The sequence below is a fragment of the Trichomycterus rosablanca genome, chromosome 26, assembly GCF_030014385.1.
Source record: "Trichomycterus rosablanca isolate fTriRos1 chromosome 26, fTriRos1.hap1, whole genome shotgun sequence".
Classification (NCBI taxonomy): Eukaryota; Metazoa; Chordata; class Actinopteri; order Siluriformes; family Trichomycteridae; genus Trichomycterus; species Trichomycterus rosablanca.
This window is the reverse complement of record NC_086013.1, coordinates 11,180,826-11,195,691: the sequence shown is the minus strand read 5'-3', so window position 1 is coordinate 11,195,691 and position 14,866 is coordinate 11,180,826. Positions and strand designations below refer to the sequence as shown.

The 14,866-nt window shown below is 42.9% G+C and overlaps 1 protein-coding gene across 1 annotated transcript in view; it reads left to right on the top strand.

The window, feature by feature from the left end:
- The first annotated feature begins 11,882 nt into the window (after nt 1–11,882).
- Nucleotides 11,883–14,866, top strand: part of fam222ba (family with sequence similarity 222 member Ba) — an 83,580-nt gene continuing 80,596 nt past the window's right edge. The window contains exon 1 of the mRNA XM_062988689.1: nt 11,883–11,934. The gene's annotated coding sequence lies outside the window, so the exon portion shown is untranslated. The remainder of the gene's footprint in view (nt 11,935–14,866) is intronic.

The following is a 14,866-nucleotide window of genomic DNA, read 5'->3' as shown; positions in this document are numbered from 1 at the left end:
CTTGACGATTCTATGTAATATTGTCTCTTACATGTCATTGGACTGTGGGAGAATGCATGCAAACTCCACACAGAAAGGACCCAGACCGCTCAATCTGGGAATCAAACCCAGGACCTTCTCGTTGTAAGGCGACAGCCCACTCCAATCCACCATGCCACCCAGGCATTTCAATATTTTGACTACTTGGGCTCAAAAGATTAAAAGCTACTCCCAAATGACTTCTAGGGTAAAAAAAGAAAACAAATATGGATGGAGGACTTGACAACCTTGGTGGAACTACTGTAATTACCCTACAGTAGGCTTATTAAATAACTTGCCTTGACGATTCTATGTAATATTGTCACTTTCACATGTCTTTGGACTGTGAAAGGAAACCCTTGTAGACACAGAAAGAACACGCATACTCCTCACAGAAAGGACCCAGACTGTTTCATCTGCTTCTTGCTGTGAGGTGACAGTTCAGTCCAATCCACCGAGCCACCCAGCCATTTCAATGGTTTGACTACTTGGGCTTAAAAGATTAAAAGCTACTCCCAAATGACTTCTAGGGTAAAAAAAGAAAACAAATATGGATAGAGTGCTTGATGTCCTTGGCAGAACCGCTTTAATAACCCTACTGTAGGTTAATTAAATAACTTGCCTTCACAATTCTTTGTAACTTTTAGTAGCACTTTTTGTGTGGGGTACATGTCCACAGTACATGTCTTTGGACTGTGGTTGGAAACCCTCAAAGACGTAGGGAGAAGATGCAAACTCCACACAGAAATTCCCAGACTGCTCCATCTGGCAATCAAACCCAGGACGCTGGCGCCACCCAGGTATTTCAATGGTTTGACTTCTTGAGCTCAAAAGATTAAAACCTACTTCCAATTGACTTCATGCTGATGATATCTATGAAGCAGAATGGCTTCTACACCCTACGTAGTGCATTATGCACCAAATATGAAGTCTACTATTTAGTCACTCTGGATTTTAGTAAATGTGGACTTTTCATTTACGTCAATTACAGACTATAAGTATTAACCTTGCAGTCCACACTTGCACTAATAACTAAGAATATGTTAATTTCATGCTCCTAACTTGATATTCAAGTACTTTATTACAATTGCCATGTTTAGCATTGCTTTTTATCTGTTTGATGTTTCACCCAGTGGCCCAAATTCAGACTAGTCGTTCTTAAACTTTTTATTAGCTAACCTACAACAGTAAGTAAAAGAGCAACTTTAATGGCCCACACAAATGTATTAATACATAGGATTAATATGCTTTTCATTTGAAAGTGTGGGCCTCACCTCTTTATGTTTTGACCCTGAATTACAAGGTACTTGGTCAAGCATGTATTATTTTGGTGATACCCAATATGAATAGCTTAATAAGCTAACATGTACAGTGTATCACAAAAGTGAGTACACCCCTCACATTTCTGCAGATATTTAAGTATATCTTTTCATGGGACAACACTGGCAAAATGTCACTTTGACACAATGAAAAGTAGTCTGTGTGCAGCTTATATAACAGTGTAAATTTATTCTTCCCTCAAAATAACTCAATATACAGCCATTAATGTCTAAACCACCGGCAACAAAAGTGAGTACACCCCTTAGTGAAAGTTCCTGAAGTGTCAATATTTTGTGTGGCCACCATTATTTCCCAAAACTGCCTTAACTCTCCTGGGCATGGAGTTTACCAGAGCTTCACAGGTTGCCACTGGAATGCTTTTCCACTCCTCCATGACGACATCACGGAGCTGGCGGATATTCGAGACTTTGCGCTCCTCCACCTTCCGCTTGAGGATGCCCCAAAGATGTTCTATTGGGTTTAGGTCTGGAGACATGCTTGGCCAGTCCATCACCTTTACCCTCAGCCTCTTCAATAAAGCAGTGGTCGTCTTAGAGGTGTGTTTGGGGTCATTATCATGCTGGAACACTGCCCTGCGACCCAGTTTCCGGAGGGAGGGGATCATGCTCTGCTTCAGTATTTCACAGTACATATTGGAGTTCATGTGTCCCTCAATGAAATGTAACTCCCTAACACCTGCTGCACTCATGCAGCCCCAGACCATGGCATTCCCACCACCATGCTTGACTGTAGGCATGACACACTTATCTTTGTACTTCTCACCTGATTGCCACCACACATGCTTGAGACCATCTGAACCAAACAAATTAATCTTGGTCTCATCAGACCATAGGACATGGTTCCAGTAATCCATGTCCTTTGTTGACATGTCTTCAGCAAACTGTTTGCGGGCTTTCTTGTGTAAAGACTTCAGAAGAGGCTTCCTTCTGGGGTGACAGCCATGCAGACCAATTTGATGTAGTGTGCGGCGTATGGTCTGAGCACTGACAGGCTGACCCCCCACCTTTTCAATCTCTGCAGCAATGCTGACAGCACTCCTGCACCTATCTTTCAAAGACAGCAGTTGGATGTGACGCTGAGCACGTGCACTCAGCTTCTTTGGACGACCAACGCGAGGTCTGTTCTGAGTGGACCCTGCTCTTTTAAAACGCTGGATGATCTTGGCCACTGTGCTGCAGCTCAGTTTCAGGGTGTTGGCAATCTTCTTGTAGCCTTGGCCATCTTCATGTAGCGCAACAATTCGTCTTTTAAGATCCTCAGAGAGTTCTTTGCCATGAGGTGCCATGTTGGAACTTTCAGTGACCAGTATGAGAGAGTGTGAGAGCTGTACTACTAAATTGAACACACCTGCTCCCTATGCATACCTGAGACCTAGTAACACTAACAAATCACATGACATTTTGGAGGGAAAATGACAAGCAGTGCTCAATTTGGACATTTAGGGGTGTAGTCTCTTAGGGGTGTACTCACTTTTGTTGCCGGTGGTTTAGACATTAATGGCTATATTTTGAGTTATTTTGAGGGAAGAATAAATTTACACTGTTATATAAGCTGCACACAGACTACTTTTCATTGTGTCAAATTTTCATTTTGTCAGTGTTGTCCCATGAAAAGATATACTTAAATATCTGCAGAAATGTGAGGGGTGTACTCACTTTTGTGATACACTGTATTTTACTTACACTGGAAAGAGGGTAATTTACCCTTTGTTGGTGATCAGAAGCGTTAGGCTTGGAAACATCGCAGATCGAGATCAAATCAAAACATTGATTCGTGTGTCTGATTGAGTCATGGAGGGCCGATAGGCTTTGCAATTGCTTGTCATTTGCAGCTTTCACCAGGAGCAGCAAAGGGTGAAATATGGACCATTCCTGGGATGATGGATGGCTTGAAATCTCTCAACATAGAGTCAACACAGAGGGTTTAATGCACATAAAAATGCACTCAAGTGTAAGAGGAGTAACTTTAGAAGAGCATGTGAAGACACACAAGGAGTATGCAAAGACGTTCTCAACCACGCATGAAGGATATAATGTATGCAAACACACTGTCTCACAGTCTTAACCTTATCCATGTATTCAAAGCACCATGGACACGCACTGACATACAGTCATCGGAAAAAATGTTTAATGTTTGTTTTTGTGGTTATATATTTGTCAGTGAATAATTTTAGATAGTTAAAGGAAACATAACCTAAGACACAGGCATCAAGGTTATCCAACATGCAAATCAAGCCTCAAAAAGTCGTTTTTTTTGTCACTAATCACTAATAAAACAAAGTCAGGGTTGTTGTCCTCTCTGTGGAATACAATCTTACTCCTATTGAATCTTATCATTTAAAACAAGTGTCCACTGGAACACTATGCTATCATTTTAAGCAATTCAGGAAGAGCTAAGAAAAAAATCATATTGATCTGGAAAACTGGACTGTAATGAACCACAGTGAGAATTTTATTTTCATGTTTTTACGACCGGTGGGTAGCACTGTCACCTCACAGCAAGAAGGTCCTGGGTCCGATCCCCAGGCGGGGCGGTCTGGGTCCTTTCTGTGCAGAGTTTGCATGTCCTTCCCATGTCTGTGTGGGTTTCCTCCGGGAGCTCCGGTTTCCTCCCACAGTCCAAAAACATGCAGTCAAGTTAATTGGGGACACTGAATTTCCCTGTAGGTGAATGGGTGTGTGTATGTGTGCGATGGACTGGCACCCCGTCCAGGGTGTTACTGTGTGCCTTGCACCCATTGAAAAGCTGGGATAGGCTCCAGCACCCCCGCGACCCTAAATGGATAAGCGGTTAAAAAAGTGAGTGAGTGAGTGTGTGAGTGTTTTTACGACCACTTTATCCTGGTCAGGGTCACCAGGGATCACTAATTCGCTGGACGCCAACCCATCGCAGACTCAGGGGACTTGCGGAGTCATCTCCCCCCTTCCTTATCAAACTTAGCCATTCAGGTTTGTATGTAGACACCTGACCGGCAGACAGCATTGCTGGGCATGTGAACCCTGGATCCCAGTGGTAGTGAGCTGGCGTAACAATCAACTGCTTTAACACTGGGCGCAAGACAGGAATACCTTGTGGCTGGCCAATCTGAACCCGCTGTTGGGCCAGCGTAATAGACCTCTGTTCTATCTGAGCGCCACAGTGAGAACAATAATGTTCACACTGGTAAATTTACCCATGAATTGTGATCTTGCTTACATTTCTTCAGTCTCAAAAGATGTGTAGAAATGCAAATATAGAATGCAAATGTCTCTAGTCTCAGCTAGTGTGTGTTAGAAACAACAATGCAAAAGAGGCAAAAACTGAATTTAAAGGCGACAGAGCGAATGAAACCATTGGGAACAATCACACCAATACTACACCAATACCTTCTAGGATAACTTAGAAGAAACTGGGAACTTTTTGGACAACCCATTATGTCTGATACAATTGAAATAGAAAGGAACTTTATCCAGATGGTCAGATGTAGTCCTGAAGCACCAAACAACAGGTCTGACTGAAATTGGTATGTGCTGTAACACAGGTGACACTGTCCACAGATTGGAATGTGATTGGTTGAAGACTGCAGAGCAAAAAAAGAAACCCTTGGTCCAAAATCGACAGCTTAAAGTCAATGGCTTAAAGAGCAACTACAATTAGCAAAGAAAGCAGAGGTGGAGCAGAGGTTTATTTCTTGTATGGCAGCCTCTAAACCCATCGTGACATCATGGATCCACATGACTGTGGATGGCGTCACCCATGTTGCATAGTCTTATATCATGGCAGACCTATTTTTTGGTGGTTCTTTGATTCAATGTGACCATCTGGTTAAATTTCCTCTCAGCATAAGGTAACAGTTTGAGGTGATCTCCTGACTTTGGCAAGGGATCAGTGTTCACTGTGGGAAGCCATACCATTATAGAACTGTCTATTATGAAAGCTGCTGTTTATATACACAGATGAGGCATAACATTATGACCACTTTCCTGATATTGTGTTGGTCCCCCTTTTGCAGCTCCATACGCACTGTGTATTCTGACACCTTTCTTTCAGAACCAGCATTAACCTCTTCAGCAATTTGAGCTACAGTAGCTCGTCTGTTGGATCCCCAGTTTTGAAGATGCTCTGACCCAGACGTCTAGCCATCACAATTTGCTCATTGAAGGCTCATTGATGCACGTGGGGAGCGAAGGCTGGCCCGTGTCCAACAGACGAGCTCCTGTCGCTCAAATTGCTGAAGAAGTTAATGCTGGTTCTGATAGAAAGGTGTCAGAATACACAGTGCATCACAGTTGCAGGGCTGTTTTGGCAGCGAAAGGGGGACCAACACAATATAAGGAAGGTGGTCATAATGTTATGTCTGGTCAGTGTATATATATACACACACAGTTAAGTCACATTATTATGACCACCAGCTAATATCCAGAGTAACCGCCGTGACAACCTACCAAGACCTTACTGAGTTACTCCCAGCAGCTAGACGGGCTGGGAGTAACTCAGTAAGGTCTTGGTAGGTTGTCACTGGTTTCTGGAGCCACAGCTGCTGGGGGGGCGTGAGAACCAGCATTAACTTCTTCAGCAATTTTACAGTAGCTCGTCTGTTGGATCGGACCACACGGGCCAGCCTTCGCTCCCCATGTGCATCAGTGAGCCTTGGCCATCCATGTCCATGTTCCCTCCTTGGACCACGTTTGATAGATACTGACCACTGCAGACCGGGAACACCTCCCAAGAGCTGCAGTTTTGGAGATGCTCTGACCCAGTCGTCTAGCCATCACAATTTGGCCCTCGTCAGACTCGCCCAAATCCTCACGCTTGCCCATTTTCCTGCTTCTAACATCAACCTTGAGGATAAAATGTTCACTTGCTGCCTAATATAATATATAATCCCACCCACTAACAGGTGCCGTGATGAAGAGATAATCAGTGTTATTCACATCACCTGTCAGTGGTCATAATGTTATGCCTAGCCGGTGTATTTTTGACCCAGGAAAAAAAAAACTAGTTGTCTGAATGCATTACAATGACATACTCATCTCGTCTGAGTGTACGTAAACTTTCGACTTCAATTGTACATTGTGGGCCTTGTGTTAGGACAATAAGACTTCCTATTGAAGTCAGAAACACAATGGTGATTTAGTGCACGCTTAGGCATTGCACAAGGGCAGAAAAACGCCTGCCCAGATAAAAGAAAGCAGCAATTTGAGATGAACAATCGCTGTCTGAGCCCTGCGGTCTGTGCTGCCACTGCATCTGGCACTGCTGGTGTCATTGTCATTTAGGAGCTGTGGGTGCACAAAAAACTGCTGTCATGTCAGATATTTCACCAGGCATGTCGTCCTCTTCCAGGCCGTGAGAGGGATATACAAAAACACACTCGTACACACCCGAACGCACACGCACACACACACACACACACACACACGTGCACACACACCGGTCTAGAAGCGACCTGCTGTTCCAGAGCCATTTTTCAACCCCGCTGCAGGGGAGGAGGAACAACAGAGTTGATGAAACCGTGAGTGCGAGGACAGGAACATAGGGACGCAGACAGTACGGTCGCGCGCTGATCCATTACGCCTGATTACTGCCCGGCGCACAAAGCCACGCAGCTGCTACATCCTTTGTCGTGCCCTCATCAGCGGGCTTTTACAGGGATAATTTCCAAAAAACACCCACAGGTCACATTTGGCAGATTTGAATCTAAATTCCCTTTCTGATTGGAGAGAGATAGAAAATAGTGAGAGGAAGGGAGGAGGGGGGGAAATCATATTCAATTTAAAACTGCAATCAATATGACTTGTCTGTGAAGTGGATCGATAATACATTCCCAATGAAATCGTCGATCATGCCAGCGCTGGATATAAAAATTGTAATTAGAAACACTGTTTTTGAACATCCTGTATCGACGTCTCCGAGGGCTGAAGAAAGATACCATTCTGCATCATTAACTTTGTATTATTGCCTGACAGAACCAACCGCTGTGTACTTTTCCTCTGCTGAACTTTCAGTTGTGCTGTGTGTGTGTTTCAGTGGAAGATCTAAGCCTGTTTAGCATTGTAACTAGGGTGTCCAAACAATCAGTTTTACGGTGGATGGACTGTTTTTATATCTGCCGGTCCGCAGTCCGGCGCAATGCCTGGATGGACATGTATTTATCCTCCTTTGGAAGCGGACCAGTTGCTTGTAATGATCATAATTGATCATTTTAATAACTGTTCACGCTGTCAACATGCCAAAAGCAAAAACAAGATGAAATCACTGTTCCACTGGTGGTATGACCACTGACAGATGACGTGAATTACACTGATTATCTCTTCATCACGGCACCTCTTAGTGGGTGGGATATATAATATTAGGCAGCATGTGAACATTTTATCCTCAAAGTTGATGTTAGAAGCAGGAAAAATAAACAAGCTTAAGGATTTGAGCGAGTTTGACAAGGTCCAAATTGTGTTGGCTAGATGACTGGGTCAATGGTCAGTATCTATCAAAAGTGGTCCAAGGAAGGAACAGTGGTAAACCGGCTACAGGGTCATGGGCGGCCAAGGCTCATTGATGCACGTGGGGAGCAAAGGCCTGTGTGGTCCAACAGACGAGCTACTGTAGCTCAAATTGCTGAAGAAGTTAATGCTGGTTCTGATAGAAAGGTGTCAAAATACACAGTGCAGCACAGTTGCAGGGCTGTTTTGGCAGCAAAAGGGAGACCAACACAATTTTAGGAAGGTGGTCATAATGTTATGTCTTGTCGGTATATATATATATATATACAGTATATATACAGTATATATATATACATACAGTTAAGTCACATTATTATGACCACTAGCTAATATCCAGACTAACCACCGTGTTCAGCTCGGACAGCAGCCAGGCGGGCTGGGAGTAACTAAGTAAGGTACTGGTAGGTTGTCACAGGTATCTGGAGCCACAGCTGCTGGAGGGGGGGTGGGGGAGGATCCATAAAGCGAACACAACAATCGAGGTGGTCCCACAGATGCTCAATTGAGTTCAAGTCTGGGGAAAAAGGGGGCCAGGGTAGTACTTGGATATATGTTACTAGAAGCATATATACAGTGTATCACAAAAGTGAGTACACCCCTCACATTTCTGCAAATATTTCATTATATCTTTTCATGGGACAACACTATAGACATGAAACTTGGATATAACTTAGAGTAGTCAGTGTACAGCTTGTATAGCAGTGTAGATTTACTGTCTTCTGAAAATAACTCAACACACAGCCATTAATGTCTAAATGGCTGGCAACATAAGTGAGTACACCCCACAGTGAACATGTCCAAATTGTGCCCATATGTGTCGTTGTCCCTCCCTGGTGTCATGTGTCAAGGTCCCAGGTGTAAATGGGGAGCAGGGCTGTTAAATTTGGTGTTTTGGGTACAATTCTCTCATACTGGCCACTGGATATTCAACATGGCACCTCATGGCAAAGAACTCTCTGAGGATGTGAGAAATAGAATTGTTGCTCTCCACAAAGATGGCCTGGGCTATAAGAAGCCCCCCCCCCGGCAGTTATGCCCCTGGAGGTGCTGGAGCCTATTTCAGCTTTTCAATGGGCGCAAGGCACACAGTAACACCCTGGACAGGGCGGCAGTCCATCGCAGGGCAGACACACACACACCTATTTACCTATACGGCAATTCAGTGTCTCCAATTAACCTGACTGCATGTTTTTGGACTGTGGGAGAAAACCGGAGCTCCCGGAGGAAACCCACGCAGACACTGGAAGAACATGCAAACACAAATTTGATCTGTCATGATTTTTTTATTTTGATTTATGTACTTTTTATAATATTGATCAAAACTAAAGTTATGTACTGTTAATACTGGATATAGAAGGCCAGTTCCTACATTTTGGGGATTATGTGTCCATTTTAATGTAAAATGTAATTCACAGGTTACATTGTTACAGAATGTTTTATTATTATGTGTTAGTATTTTTGATTTGTTTTAATCCACAAACCCTCTATTTTGCTAACACAGAATAATTCGAAATGTAAACATGTGAAGCATCATTTCATGTATTTTGACATGTTTCAGGTTGAGCAATTCTTCTTTGCAAAGTAATGCAAATATCGCTTGAAGAAAATTGAGTCGATATTTAAAGGTACTCTGATGGTGGAATGTATCTGTCGTGCATTTGCTTGTGTTGTCGAGAGTGGAGTTTTCTTCACGGATCAGTGATACAGATGAATTTATTTTGATTGCCACTGAAGCAGCAGACTGCACACTAACAAGCTGATGGCGATGCTGGACGACGGTTTCTTGGACGATTGATTTTAGTCAATGTCAGTGTGCATATCGTCAGTTGAAAAGAATTGATTCAGCTCTATATAAAGCACTCCGTAATCATGACAGAGACACATCACTTTACATTACATACCCTCTCCAGATCCTTGCTTGGCACTAAGGGGGATGACGTATTACAAAGCCAAATGCGTTTTCACACACACTTTCACCAACTTACGTTCATTTGTTCAGTGATTTCAGATTTGTTTTGCCACATGGATGGCAGGTGTTCGCTTGTAATGAACCTATTTATCTTTGCTGTCACAGAAATTTTTGGCTCGGGCCAAAATTCAGGCACTTCAGACGCCCAATGGAGCCCTCTATCAAATGAAAATGTATCGACAGAAGCCTATTGATGGCGCATGTTATGGATTTGTCTTCATCACGGGGCTGTGGAGACTGGAAAATAAAGCATTACATTTCAGGTAGCGTATGAATGTTTTAGCAACCTTGGCACAAATTCAGACTTTAATAGGCATTGATGCATTTATACACAATATGAGCAAACGTATGTGCACATTGATCATTACATCTACAAACTTCATTCCAAAAAATTTAGGACAGTAGGTAAATGCGAATAAAAACCAAAAAGCTGTGGTTTTATACATGTGTACAATGTTTTGCCTTATGATTAATATACCAAATTTATTTCTAATGTGATGCCTGCAAGACTTTCCAAAGAGTTGGGACAAGAGCAATTCATGGGATGATTGACAGAGACCCCCATAGAACCCTCAGTCACCAGATATCACTAAACTGTACAGAGCAGGGTTACAGTCGGAGGGCTACAGTCAGTAACTGTATACCCCAAAAAAGTTAATTTGTGTTGTAGGTAGCTTATTAAATTGCGCATTCATTGTCTGTTTCACCACCACTTCATCCGACTCAGGGTTCGATTGCAGTGGGTGCAATTCACTGGGTGAAAGGCAGGAAACAACCATGACAGGTTGCCAGTTCATTACACACACATTCACAAACACGCTCATATATTGGGGGACTTTTAGTATCTTTATTTAAACAGTGCCGTCTGAGGGATCGAAGATCACGAGCGTTCAGCTTCAGCTTGCGCCCTTGGCCTTTGCGCACTGAAATGCCTCCCGAGAAATATGTAAATCCCTTTCTAATCTTTCTTTGAGGTTCATTGTTTTTAAACATTTCAATAATTTTCTCACACATTTGTTGACAAACTGGAGATCCTCTGATCATCTTTGCTCATCAGAGACTCAACCTTTCCTGGATGCTGCTTTTGTACCAAACCATGATTACAATCACCTGTTGAGATTACATATTGGGGGGCAGCATGGTGACTAAGTGGGCAGCACTGTCGCCTCACAGCAAGAAGGTCCTGGGTTCGATCCCCAGGTGGAGCGGTCCAGGTCCTTTCTGTGCGGAGTTTGCATGTTCTTCCCGTGTCTGCTTGGGTTTCCTCCGGGGCATCCGGTTTCCTCCCACAGTCCAAAGACATGCAAGTGAGGTGAATTGGAGATACTAAATTGTCCATGACTGTGTTCGATATAACCTTGTGAACTGATGAACCTTGTGTAATGAGTAACTACTGTCAGGAACTACTTCCTGTCATGAACGTAACCAAAGTGTAAAACATGACGTTAAAATTCTAATAAATAAATAAACGAACATATTGGGAATCACATCGTTATTTAATTTTTTCATCTCATTACTAGCCCTAAATTGCCCCGTCCCAACTTTTTTGGAATGCGTTGCAGGCCTGAAATGCAGGAATGGAGTTATATTAACAAATAAAATGAAGTTGAGCAGATAAAACATGAAATATCTTGGGTTCAAACTGTCTGCAATCAAATAAAAGTCAAAGTAAATGTAAGGAACACCGTGTTTTTATTTTATTTGCATTTCACATACTTTTTCTGATATTGGGTTGTATTATTATTACTACTATTATTATTGTTGTTCTTCAACCTGTCTAAAGATTTGATCAGTGTCCAGGCGTGCTCGCACCGCGACCCTGATCTCGATGAAGTTGAACAGACAGATGAATAAAGGAGTGAGTTAACGAATACGATCATTATGACACATTAAAGCAGGACTGAAGTTTTTATTCAGGCGATGTCGAGACACCTGACTCCTGGGTCTCAGAATCATGCCCGATTTTCTGAGAGAGCTGTGGCGTTGTGCGCATGCGTCCGAAGTTGGTGCCGCAGACAGCAGCAGTGATTCGGTAACGCAGAGCAACCGAGGAAACGATCACAACCCAAATAATACATGAACCATCACGATGTTCTGATCGGCCCACGGTGCTGCTGTCCACGGAGAGTGAGTATTTCCTTTCGATTATACAAACGATCGCGATTTTTACACATGATCGCTTTGCTCTCCATCCATTGCAACCTTCGGGAAGCAACAAAGGAGTCGGAGCTTTCTATGAAGCTGCGTTAGTACTAGAAAGCAGACCGGGCTGGTCCATACAGACTCCTCAACTTCATGGATTCAGCTCCAGTAGACACGATCATTTTAATAAAAACCCAACACCATGCATGGTAGATACACGGGCTTTGTTTTAGGGGTGTTTTTATGATGGGTTGGTGAGAGTGTAAGATAAACCTGCTTATTTATTGCTGTCTGTCTTGCCTCATTTATTCTACCAAGAGTGTCATTTGTGGTATAGATTATCTACCACATGCCAAAGCATCTTTACTGGATTCTGATCTGGTGACTGGGGAGGCAACTGAAGAACACTGAACTAGTTGTCATGTTCATGGAAGTTCATTGGTGTGGTGTTGGTCTGATGTTTGTGTTGAAGTGTGAGAGTATAAACCTGCTTTGAGAAGATCAGTGAAGAAGGTGATACTGTTTAGCAAGTCTTATTTATTGCTGTCTGTCTTGCCTCATATATTCTACCAAGAGTGTCATTTGTGGTATAGATTATCTACCACATGCCAAAGCGTCTTTACTGGATTCTGATTGGGGAGGCAATTGAAGTATTTATATATTTAATGTATTTATTCATATAGAATCCTGCTTTGAGACCAAGAGTGTCATTAGTGGCACAGATTCCACAAGATCGAGGCTGTCATTCTACCACATTCTACCACCTCCTCTATTAGATTCTGATCTGGTGACTGGGGAGGCAATTGAAGTACACTGAACTCATTGGCATGTTCATGGAAGATGGTGTTGGAGATGCACATAGTCAGCGGTTAAGATACTGGACTAGTAATCAGAAGGTCTCTGGTACAAGCCCCACTACTGCAAGGCTGCTGCTGTTGGGCCCTTGAACGAGGCCCTTAACCCTCATTTGCTCAGACTGTATGCTGTCACAGTACTGTAAGTCGCTTTGGATAAAGGCGTGTGCAAATGACTTTATGTGCACTAAGAAAACAATCTACAAATATAACACCATGAGCTGGAGCCTGAACTTTTGACACAAGGCTGGGCGAATTCTCTGATTCATGCTGTTTACGCCAAATTCTGACCTCTGCTTTTGCATGCCATAACAGAATTTGAGATTCAACAGATTCAGCAATGTTTCCAGTCTTTAGCTAATTATTTTCAGTGCGTTCTTGGTGATTGTTGCTTAAAATTTCTGTTCTTGATTAAAAGGAATGAAATCTGAGGTAGTTTGTCTACCACTTTTTAAAAATGGTTTGCTTCATGGCATTAACTGTTTTGTCAGGTAATCTAACTGTTTATTAGAACACGTTCACTTATTGTTAAGCTGTCAAATCTTTACAAGAACACTTAAAAAAAAAAGGAAAAATAACACACAAATCTATTTTCTGAAGGGGTTCAAAGGATAAATTGACAATAAATGTATTATACATTTCGACTACAGCAGTACTGACCATGGTTCAATGAAAGACATTGTGCTTTTGCTGTGCTCACATATTTACCACAAGCAAATGATTACAAATTGAATTATTACTCAGACCATTACACGAGCCATGTCATAAGACTAGAACTATTTTAAGTGGATAGTTTTATGTATCCAACATGCTTCAGGTGCTTGTGCATCTTATTACCGTGCCATGCGGGATCCTTCTTTAAGAAGTCAAACTTTGGTTGTGTTGTTTTCACTTGTATGTAGTGCATGAAGGGCGGCCTAGTGACTCGGTGGGTTGCACTGTTGCCGCACAGCAAGGTGGGTCCTGGGTTTGTTTTTTAGATGTTTGTGTGGGTTTCGTTCGACAGTCCAAAGACATGCATATAGGCCAAATGGAGATGCAGTGGTACCTTGTAACTCAACGTCCTCTAAACTCAAAATCTTTGAAACTCAACGACCTTCGTCGAGAAATTTGTACCCTTAAACTCAACGTGGTTAGTTTGTTATTTCATATTAACAATGAACAGTTGCCGCTCAGGTGGCGCAGCGGTAAAAGACACGCGCTGCAACCAGAGCTAGATTTTCGAAGGAGCGTCGTTTCGAATCCAGCTCTGCCTTCACGGTCGAGGCTGGGCGGCTATGGACAACGATTGGCCTGTTGTCCGGGTGGGGGGCGGGACTTGAGACCGTAGGGGATGCTCTCTCAGGAACGGGGCGGTTGCGCCCTCTGCTGGCTGGTTGGTGGCGCCTGTATGGAGACGGGAGGGGGTGTGGCGGAGTGTGTGATCCTCCGTGCACAGTACTCTGCCACGCTACACTCGTCAAGTGTGGGTGATAAGACGGTCGATTGGCTGTGCACGTTTCGGAGGAGGCGTGGAATGGCCTCGTCAGCCCCCAATCAGGAGCAGGAATCCGCACTAATGAGAGGATGATAGATGGGACGAAATTGGACGTGCTAAACTTATTAAAAAAAACAATGAACAGTTGATTTCTTCAGCGCTCGGCTTGAGTGGTGCGGTAATTCTTCGTCAAAGTGCGAATATGAGACGAATCTGCATTTGTGTGGAATAACCGTCAGATTCACTCTGAAAGCGTCCACATGTATCTGTGTTTAGCTGGATTTTACTCACTGTTTCACTTTTAAACTTGTGTTACAGCTCAGGGTGCTGAGTAATTGTAAGAATCAGTTTTTTATTTTTATATATTTTATATTTGTTTTTTTCAGTGTATAAATGTCAAAAACAACCCCATTGTTTTATATTAGCCTAAAATGTATGCAGTTAAACGGGACCATGGAACGCATTAACAGGTTTTCCAAACATCCGAATGGGAAAAATACCTTAAATCTCAACGCCTTTTAAACTCAACGCCAGGTTCCAAGGTACCACTGTACTAAAGTTCCCTAGGGTATAAGTGTGTGTGTGA